Here is a 9864-nt window from a genome sequence, read left to right on the forward strand (position 1 = left end):
AAAGAAGCTCATCATTATCAAGCCAGTATTACAGGGAATGTTAGAGGGTTTTCTTTAAGAAGGATGAAAAAGAAAAAAAAAACTTAAAAAGATGAATAATAAAATGGTAGTAACTACATATCTAGCAATAATTACTTTGAATGTAAATGGCTTAAATGCTCCATTGAAAAGATAGGTGGCCAAATAGATAAGAAAACAAGACTTTTACATATGCTGCCTACAAAAGACTCACTTCAATTCGAAAGACACACACAGACTGAAAGTAAAAGGATGAAAAACGATATTTAATAAAAACAGAAATGAAAAAAAGCTGGATTAGCAATACTTATACAAGGCAAAATAGACTTTAAAACAAAAGCTTGTCTACGGCCATGCCACCCTGAACATGCCCGATCCCATCTGATCTCAGAAGCTAAGCAGGGTTGAGCATAGTTAGTACTTGGATGGGAGACCACCTAGGAAGACCAGGTGCTGTAGGCGTAAATAATTAATTGATTGATTGATTGATTAATTAATTAATTAAATAATTAAACAAAGGCTATAACAAGAGACAAAGAAGAACCCAACAATCCTACTTCTTCCTACTTCTGGGTATTTATTTGAAATAAAACAAAACAGTACTTTGGAGGGACATGTGAATTCTTATGTTCATTGCAGCATTATTTACAATAGCCAAGATATGGAAGCATCCTGAGTGTCCATGAATAGATGAATGGATAAAGACAAGGTAGTACATATTTACAATGGAATATTATTCAGCCATAAAATATAATGAAATCTTGCCATCTGCAACAACATGGATGGACCTAGAGGATATTGTGCTGAGTGGATTAAGTCAGACAGAGAAAGACAAATGTCATATGTGGAATCTAGAGAACAAGAAAAACAAACAACAGAAACAAGTTTGTAGATACAGAGTGCATTTTGATGTTTGTCAGATTAGCGGGTGGGGGATGGATGAAGGAGAGGAGATTAAGAGGTACAAATTTGTAATTACAAAATGGTCATGGGGATGTAAAGTATAGAAAGGGGAATATAGTCGGTAGTATTATAATAACTATGTATGGTGTCAAATGAGTACTGTATTTATCAGGGTGATCATTTCATAAGTTATGTAAATGTCTTATTACTGTGTTGTATATCTGAAACTAATTTCATATTGTATGCCAACTAAAATTGAAAAAATAAAAATACTAAAATTAAAAATAAATAAATAAAATGAATAGGATGGAGGTTGGGAGGATGGGTGAAAAGGAAGGGATTAAGATGTGCAAATTACCAGTTATAAAAGCAGGCATGGAGATGTAAAGTACAGCACAAAAAACATAGTGAATAACATTGTAATAACTATGTATAGTGTCAGATGGGTACCAGAGTTATCAGGGTGATTACTTTGTAAGTTATGTAAATGTCTAATCACTATGCTGTACACTTAAAACTAATATTGTATGTCAACTGCAATTTAAAAAGGAAAAAAATTAAGAAAGAGAATAAATCCATGAAACCATACATGTCCCAGCCTTGACCACAGTAAAAACAGAACCCCAGGGCCATGCTCAATCGTGCTCGCTCTCTCTCCCTCTCTCTCTCTCTCCCTCTCTCTCTCTCTCTCTCTCCGCCCCTTGTTCCACTCTAACTTTCTCTTTCTCTCTCTCCTGTCAGCCTCATTGTGGTTCCAGGCATGCAGTGTGCCCTCCAGGGCCCGTAAATAATAAACACCCTTTTTCTTCAAAGTTTTCTGATAATCGTTGCTATGATGTATCTTGCAATCATAATAAGAACCACAAGGGTTGGTCCAGCCACAACATTATATCCAAAAGGAAAAATATCTGTGAGGTTCACTTTGGGCCCAGATGAGTGACCCCAAGCATTTCTAGCCAATAGCATCACTATCAATAAATAGGCTGACAAGAGGTAAAAGCATTAAACTTGAAGAGCCTAGAGCCAGCATTAAGAAAGAAAACCCTAGTGCCATTTTAGTAAGGTAAAACTATTTGATCACCTTATAACTTGGGGATAAAAAAGGGATGATGTAATAAATTTAACCAGAAGTAACCTCATAAGTTTTTCTGATCATAAACTCCTAACTGGAACATACCTTCTTCCATTTTCATGTAATGTTCCTTATGTTACCTCCTTAATTCAAATATATAAAAGAAACTGCAAAACCATCATTCTCTACAGCATCTGAGATCTTGCTTCCCAGCACTGTCATCAGTTTCCCCTCAAATAAATTCTTTTTTATATTAAATTTAATGGGATGACATTGGTTAATAAAATTATATAGGTTTCAAGTGTACAATTCAATAATACTTCATATATATATTGCTTTGTGTGTTCACCACCCAAAGTGAAATTTCCTTTCATCACCATATATTTGACACCCTTTATCCTTATCTACCTCTACACCTCCCCGCTTTCCCTCTGGTAACCACTAAATCCTTGTCTGTGTCTATAAGTTTTTGTTTGTTTGTCTTGTTCGTTTATTGCTTTCAGTTTTGTATCCCACATATAAGTGAAATTATATAGTTCTCAACTTTTTTTTGTATGACTTATTTCACTTAGGATAATGATCTCAAGATCCATCCATGTTTTTGCAAATGGCAGTATTTCATCTTTTCTTATGGCTTGGTAACATTCCATTGCCTCACAATAACACCAGAAGGTATGTATTATCCTTATTTCTCATTTTACAGATGACAAAAGTTGAGCTTTATGTAATTTTCCCTAAGTTTTATGGTTAGTAATTCAAACTTAAGCAGTTGATTCCAAAGCCACTATTGGAAAGCTCTGAGTCAAAATATACCACCTCACATTTCCCTCCATGCTATTATGTGCAAGTCATGCCTTTTCCTCAAGTATATAAAGAGGCAAAAATAGGACTCTTGGAAACTTTTCTTTTTTAGAAAAAGTATAGCCAGCTTCTTTGACAAATTTTGAGTCTCTTCTTCAACCTAGTTACTGTGCTCGTTTGTGAAAATTCCTCTTAAAGCTAAAGCCCCAGAACTGGCTTTGTCTGAATACTAAGAAGCCCTCTGACAGAGCCCTAAATAGATCATGAAAAGGGTACTACTTTCCCTTAACCTGGTGGAAACTATTCTGTTGCTTGTTGAAGTTATGCCTCTTTCTAATAAATTCACCAAACCATATTTATTTGTGTAATGCAAATCTAAAAAAGATAATTTAGGACCCCACACATATGAATATGGACATTTCCTTCCCTGGATAATGATGATTCAAGTGGACTACGTAAATAGGTTTCTCTTGACCAACAATCATCAGCAGAACCCCACAGGATGGGCAGAGAAAAGTCTGAAGTGCAACCAAAATGGAGAGAGATTTGTCTTTTATTCATCTCCTCTCAATTTTCTTTTTATTTTCCTCTCATCTATACTCAAATAATGGCAATCTGTTTAGGTGTTTAGCACCCCCATCGTTCCATCTTCCCATTAAATTTTCAGGTCTTCACATAAGTACTAGAGTAAATATAACAGGAACACACTTGCACAAAAGAGGCCAACATTGGAAAATGTTTTGACTTCAGTTAGAAGGTAGGGATTTGATGAAAATAATTCATACAAATGTAAAGATAACTGATCACCTTTTCTAGGAGATAGTTCTGCTTTAAATGAGGCTAATGATCCTGAGAGAACCCATGACATGTTAACATCCCATGTATGATCTTATTTATGGAGAAAAGAACTGGTAGGAGCCAAGACCAGGAAATAACTCGTAAACTTCAATGAGGAAGATACTGGAAGAAATATGGCCCAGTCAATTTAATTTGATCAGAATTTCAATAGCTAACAAGTGTTAATGAAGCATAGCAATGAACATCAGTAAAGTTTAACTTGTTACCTGAGCTAATGGATGGAATTCACTGACCTATTACAGAAGCTCACAATATTTAGAGATCTGAGCAAGCAGCTGTTGGCATCAAAAAAAAAATGTCAACAGTACCCTGGGCAATAGAAATTGACAAGAGTATGATAAGCCAAATCTTAGAGGTCCTGAGGAGAAAACCGAGCATGACAAACAGAATTATGCAAGGATCCAGATAATAGAACTAGGGCACAATGTCTGTGCCAGATCAGCAGTAAATGCTGTTGAATTGGAGTACCTTACATTCCTCCTGCATTAAGGAAAAATTACCTAAGGGATGAGCATGGAGTGATGCTTTTGTTAGGAATCCAAAGATCATATATGTTGGGAGAGAGAATCAGCAGATGTTGAGTATGTTAATAAAAAGACACCTTTATCCTTACTGGTGTGTATGCAAAAGAAAGAGAGAAGTAGTATTTTCTAGATAAGTAATTTAGAAACTGAATATATATTATCCAGTGGTTCTCAAACCTGGCTGCCCATTAAAACCATCTAGAGAACATTTTTAAAATAACACCAGCACCTGTGCTCCGCCCTTAGCCAATTAAACGGGAATCTCTAGGTACATGGTCCATAGTAGAAAAATATTGGATGGTATGTAAACCTCAATAACTGTTCTGTGCCACATCCTCTCTCTTTACCTTTTCTACCCTGAATGGTTTTTTTTTTTTTTGGAATCACACTGCCTAGCAACCAACAGCAAGATGTTCTATAAAGAAAAGGGTACTGGGCCATCATTTCAATTGGACGTTTATATCTAAGTAAAAGGAGAAGAATATTTATTCTTCAGTTTAAGCCTTACCAATCTTCACTGCTCTAAGCTCAAGCTGAAAGTATTACAATGTACAGTCAGTCATTACAAATAGTAATCAATAATAATATCTGCAGACCATAATAAGATTTCATATCCACAATAAACAATAAACTCAATTAGATAATGAGAGGTTCTCTTAACCTTTTTTTTTTTTAGGTGAGGCTATTTATTTTTTTTTTATGCCTAGGTGGTCTCCCATCCAAGTACTAACCAGGCCCAACACTGCTTAGCTTCCGAGATCAGATGGGATCAGGCTTGTTCAGGGTGGTATGGCCGTAGATAGTTCTCTTTATTTTGATCACACTTCATCTGACGTAGCAGACTCTTACAAGATTGTATATAGTTTCTTGCTGCTAAATTCCTCATACAGTTCAAACAAATGTGATTAATATTGGAAACTGTAAATTTTCAATAAGTAATATGAAAGCAGAAGGCCAAGCACTCTCTAAAACTACTTTTAACTATGAAAATAATACAAAATCAAGTGAAAATTGATTGGTTCCAGTGTGTTTTGTGAACCACCTCTCCTCCAGAAGTCTCAAAGTCATCTGATGACCACAAGTTTTCATAAAGGATCTTACATTTTCTACTTTGTGAGCATTTGTAGTTTGTCCTAGAAAAATCTCCTCAATCCCCCACCATAAGCTGTTCTCCATTCACCACCAAATCTTAATACCAGAAAGGCATTTCATTATATTTAGTAGAAGTTGTTTTGTATACCTTTGATCCATGGCAGAACAGGTCCCAAAATGGGCTTCACACCTGTAGCTAAACTTTGCCTCCAGGATAAAAATAAAAAATAAAAGTAGAAAGTGCTAAAAGAGAAGGTCAGAGAAAGAACCTCTGTTTTTTTAATACCCACAGGTTCACCTTTAAACTCACAAGGTAAGGACCTTTTCTCTAAAGTTCTTTACTGTTCCCCCTTTGCCCAAATTATATTCTTCTAGGCCAAGATTTTATGCTCTAAGTTTCCCTGTTCTAGGAAGGATTCCTTCCTCCTGGCTCTAATCACAGCAGACTTTGGGTTTTACTGTAATTCAATGGATGAGCCAAAACGGAAAGACTGAGAGAAATTATTTAGCCTGATTCAGAACTCTATCCAGCTTATGAAGAAAATAATGGATTCAACAACTAATACCAAAATATCCTTAGCCGATAAGGAGATAATGAAATACACAGTCCAAATAATAATTTAAAAATTATACTAATAGTACCTAAAGCCAAAAAAGTAGATAATAATGTTATTTTGAGAGACATGTGATAGACTCATAGAGATGTTTGTGATACTCTGTGATTCACATCATATAAGTGATGCCCGCCTATAGGGACTTCACTTCTATCTGTCTTACTTAGATCTCTCATCTGCCTTTTTTAAGTTGGTATCTCCTAGCCTTGCTCATCCAAGTCTTCTTACTGAAACAATCTTGTTTTCCCAAGAACACAGGAAAGCAGATATAGACAAAATCTATAAATGCCGGTGAAGAAAAAACAAACAAAAATGAAATATCAAAGTCAGGTAAATGAGCATCATAGTATTTGACTTTTTTACTTCACAATGTTGTTAGTAAATTCTAATGAGATATTGATGTTTTTTAAACCACAGAACACTGAGCAAACATAAGACTTATTAATCCAGACAAACTAAAGGAGAATCGAAAGAAAAAAACAACTCTCCCCTCTTCCATAAAGACTTTCTTTTTTTTTTTTTAGTTTTTTAATTTAATGTTGTTATTAGTTTCAAGATACAGATCATTGGTTAGACATTTATATAGTTTATAAAATGATTCTCCTAATTGCTCTTCCATGAAGACTTTCTTGACTGCTCCAGCATTGTTCTTCTCCTGAGGCCTATAGCCTTAGGACCTCACTTGTCATTAATTAATGATTCATAAATTGGCATACAATATAAACTATAAAATCAATTCTATTCAACTGAACAAAAATATTTTTCTACATTATAACATTTTGTGATAACTAATAGTATCATTTTTAGTTGTTTCATAAGTCTGTTTTAATTAATTTTTGTCTTCTTTTTCCAAAGAGATTTTTAGGGCAAAAAAATCACTCTTTCTTTCTTTGGACCACTTACAGTACCTAGTAAAACCTTAAACCCATATAGATGCTCATTAAGCATTTGTTTCATAAAATAAATAATACACCATCACAAACTTTTACCACATTAGTTGTGGAGCCTCTGAACAACTCAGAAACTTGTCCCTTTTTACATTTTTCTCCTACAACTTAAAAAAATAAGTTCTGGTAGACAATTCATAACTGGACAGTAACTGTGGGCATTTAGCTCCTAAAGCACTCTAACGATTGACAAACACAAAGGAAATTAAAACAAGCTAGATATGCTAGACAGAGGACAGGACAAACAAGGCCCAGCTCCATAGCATTGAATCATTCACACCTGTATCACAGAAGTAAAAACCTGGCCTACAATGTCTCCAAAGAGGTGAGGGTGGAGCAGGAGAGTGGGAATGGGAAGACTGCTTTCAGACTAGATAAGTGGATGAGAAAATCTTGCAATAGGTTACAAATATGGTATTTCCATCCTGGGCAAAACGCAACTCTTAATTGTGAAGAGTAATTAATGACATGGAAAAATGCTCATAAAGAAATATTGGGTGTGAGGATTCTGGTCAAGATGGTGCAGTGGAAAATGCTGTGCTTGCCTCATCCCATGACCACATTAAAATTACAACTAAATTATAGAACTATCAACCTGAAGAATCATCTGAAGACTAGCTGAACATAAGTCTTATAAATGAAAGTATAAAAAGGAAATTGCAGAGGTACTGGTAGGAGGGGCAGAGATGTGAAACAGGCTGGGCCCACACCCATGTGTGTTGGTTGAGAATCAGGAGAGCTATCTCAGCTGCAGAAGTCTACTCTGAGGAGCAAGAGTTCTCAGCCTCACTCCAGGCTCCTCTGCCAGGAGCACCAGTGCTGGGAAGAGGAGACCACACAACATCTGGCTGTGAAAAGCAGTAGAAATTCCATTCCTTCAGGTGAGATGGAAGGCTGCTAGAAACCCAGGCATTCTCTTAAAGGATCCACACACAAACTCATTCACTGGTAGGCACTCACCCTGGGCTGTGGCTGAGGGACAGCAGTTTGGAAGTTACCAGAGACATAAAGGGAGAAACTGAATTGTCGTGGCTTCAGGGAAAGGCCTGGAGGAATAGCCACCATTGTCCCTGTGTTGAGACCTCCTCCCACATAGCCAAATATGAATCTGTATTAACCTGGTAAACGCTACTTGCCCCACCTTAGAGACTCCCTGAGTCCCTGTCTCACACAATTTGTATACAACTTGAGGCTCATCCTTATGGGCAGCCAGCAAGCAGCAGGCTTTAGGGTGCCCTGAGTGATCCCAAGACCAGGATTGGTGGCATCCAACCTCGATTCAATAGAAGCCTCTCTCACATGCCTCCAGGTGAGCACAGGCAGATACAAACTGCAAATCACTTTGTAGTTGCAATCAAATAGTGCCTGGCTGGTCACAAACAGTGGCTGGCCTAAGCCTGCACCAGAGCCCCTGCCAAGAGGCTCCCAAACCAACAAAACCAGTGACAAGTTTCAAACCACAGCAGAGTACCACCCGATTAACTCCAAAAGTTAAACACCCAAAGGGTGTTCTTGGTAGGCACCAAAGCCCACTGGGTAAATTTCACTCCATGGAGTCAGCTCCCACACAAAATCTCATTTGCAGTGGTCTTGGCCATACTCACAGCTAGTCAGCCTGAAGGTCAACCCCATCCACTGACATGCCAACAACAATCAAGGCTCAACTATAACAAGAGGGCACACACAACTTACACAAGGAAAACTCTAAGCACCTGGCACTATTGAGACTTCTACAATGAGCCCACAAGGCACCTGCTACATAAGGCCACCCTGCCAAGACTGGAGATGTAGCAGATCTAACATATTCATAGAAACAAACACAGAAAGGCAGTCAAAATGAAGAGACAAAGAAACATGTCCTAAATGGAAGAATAGGGGAAAACTTCAGAAAAAGAACTAAATAAAATGGAGGCAAGCAATCTACCAGATGCAGAGTTCAAAACACTGGTTATAGGATGTTCAGTGAACTTGGGGGAAGAATAGATGATCTCAGTGAAACTTCAATGAAGAGATAGGAAGCATTAAAAAAACAACAACATAGAAACCATTAAAAAGTCAGAAATTAAGAATATAATAATTAAAATGAAGAATACATTAGAATGAATCACAGCAGATTGTATGAAGCAGAGATCAAATCAGTGATTAGAACACAAAGTAGCAGAAAACATCCAATCAGAACAGGAAAGCAAAATTAAAAAATGTGGATAGCTTAAGGGACCTATGAGATAACATCAAGCGTAACAATATTTGCAACATAAGGGTACAAAAAAAAAAAGAAAAAGAAAAAGAAAATGAGAGATTGATAAATTATTTTTTAAAAATTAATAAAAAACTTCCTTTTCCCTAACCTAGTGAAGGTAATAGACATACAAGTCCAGGAAGCACAGAGAGTCCCAAACAAAAGGAGCCCAAACAGGTTAACATCAAGAAACATCATAATAAAAATGCCAAAGGTTAAAAACAAAAAAAAGGACCTTAAAAGCAGCTAGAGAGAAGCAGTTAGTTACCTACAAGGGAGCTCCCATAAGACTGTCAGCTAATTTTACAACACAATCTTTACAGGCCAGAAAGGATTGGCAAGAAATATTTAAAATGATGAAAAGTAAGGACCTACAACCAAGATTATTACACCCAAAAAAGCTATCATTTAGAATCAAAGGACAGATAAAAAGCTTCAAAGACAAGAAGTTAAAGAAGGTCATCAATATCAACCAGTATTACAAGAAATGTTAGAAAATCTTCTTTAAGAAGAAAAAGAAAGAAAAAATTCAAAAATATAAATAATAAAATAGCAATAAACACATATTTATCAACAATTACTTTATAAATGGACTAAATGCTCCAATGAAAAGATATGGTGGCTGAATGGATAAGAAAACAAGACCCTTATATGCTAACTATAAGAGACCCACTTCAAATCAAAAGACACACACAGACCAAAAGAAAAGAAATAGAAAAAAAACTATAAAAATGGAAACAAAAAATAAGCTGTGGTAGCAATACTTATATCAAACAAAGTAAACTTTAAAATAAAA

The 9864-nt window shown here is 36.2% G+C and overlaps 1 pseudogene; it reads left to right on the forward strand.

Moving 5' to 3' along the window:
- Positions 1-361: 361 nt before the first annotated feature.
- LOC112479009 lies at positions 362-480 on the forward strand (annotated as a pseudogene).
- Positions 481-9864: the final 9384 nt, after the last annotated feature.

Source organism: Pteropus alecto, unplaced genomic scaffold (genome assembly GCF_000325575.1).
Source record: "Pteropus alecto unplaced genomic scaffold, ASM32557v1 scaffold1244, whole genome shotgun sequence".
NCBI lineage: Eukaryota > Metazoa > Chordata > Mammalia > Chiroptera > Pteropodidae > Pteropus > Pteropus alecto.